General features: G+C 49.5%; 1 pseudogene; it reads right to left on the bottom strand.

Moving 5' to 3' along the window:
* Positions 1-51: 51 nt before the first annotated feature.
* LOC124232588 (spermatogenesis-associated protein 31D1-like) lies at positions 52-1,215 on the bottom strand (annotated as a pseudogene).
* Between the last annotated feature and the right edge of the window lie 43 nt (positions 1,216-1,258).

Raw genomic sequence — 1,258 nt, 5'->3', positions numbered from 1 at the left:
AACCATGGTTCTCATCAGAGGATGTGTTCTCGTGAAAACTGCAATGCATTCTCAACAAGGACTGAATGATTTCTTTGAGGACATTGTTCCTCCCTGGAAGTGTTGGAGAAGCATTTCTTGTTTGAATAGAAGAGTCAGATCTCTGAACACAGTGCTTTCAGTAGAGGTGAGTGTGGCTGGAGGAACGTGGCATACATCATGCATGCAGGTGGGTCTTGGATGGGGCACAGACTCCCTGTAGGGTGGGGATGGGGGTTGATTCTGGCATAAATGCTGGTCCTTGAAGGCCACAACTTTCCAGGGCTGTCTGATCCTGTCTCTTTTCTGTCTAACCCTTGTACGAAAACTCTTGTCAGGAGGGACAGCATCTTGGCTGCAGGATGTGGTCCTTGCCCATTCCCCTGGCTGTGGGTCAGAGAGAGCCCCGTAGTTGGAGGGACATCCCTCGTCAGGCTCTACCTGGGCCTGCAGTTCCCCCTTCTGCTGACTTAACTCTGCAGCCTCAGGTTCATATCTCTATGCCAGTTTCTCCTCTAGGATCTTCCCGATGGCTGCCATGAGCTCATGAGCTTCAGGAGGCCCACAGCTCTCGAGAGCTGCACTTTGAGCTGGGTCTCGGAGCGGTGCAAATGTTGATGTGAACTTGGCTTTTTGCTGGGGACTTTCCTGCCCTGTAATTTTTTTCTTGGAATTAATCCACTGAAAAAACTGCCTCATTTTTTTTCTGAAGTAACTTTCAGGAGGAAACTGTTCATTCTGTGACAGATACGGGGAAGTGCCCCCTAATTCTCTGTCCTCAATAGAGTGGCTCTTCTTTCTGGCTTTAGACGTCCCAACTCCTGAATCCTCGCTTCCACATTCTCCTGCTCTGGAGTCCAGAGGTCTCACTGTCTTTGCAGCTGGTGGGAAATTCCTATCCTGGCATTTCCATGAGACATGCTTAGAGGCCCAGGGTTCCCACCAATCCCCGTTGTCCTCCAAGTGGACTTGCAGCACCTGGGAAGCTCCCATGTCCCCACTGGAGACGCTCTGGGACTGAGTCAGTGAGGAGTCGAAGGCAAGCTATCTGAACTAAGGGATATTTCAGCGGGAGAGCCTTTAGGCTGGCTATGTTCCTTGCTCTTCAATTGAAACTTCAACTCAGTAAGGAGCTGTTTTTTAATGTCTGATGGTTTGGAATCTTGGGGAACTGGTATTTTTGGTGAGGGACGTTCACTGGTCAGGGTAGTTTCTACTTTGCTCACATTGATATTTACCA

The sequence above is a fragment of the Equus quagga genome, unplaced genomic scaffold (assembly GCF_021613505.1).
Source record: "Equus quagga isolate Etosha38 unplaced genomic scaffold, UCLA_HA_Equagga_1.0 HiC_scaffold_8171_RagTag, whole genome shotgun sequence".
Taxonomy (NCBI): Eukaryota; Metazoa; Chordata; class Mammalia; order Perissodactyla; family Equidae; genus Equus; species Equus quagga.
This window is presented reverse-complemented; position numbering and strand designations above follow the sequence as displayed.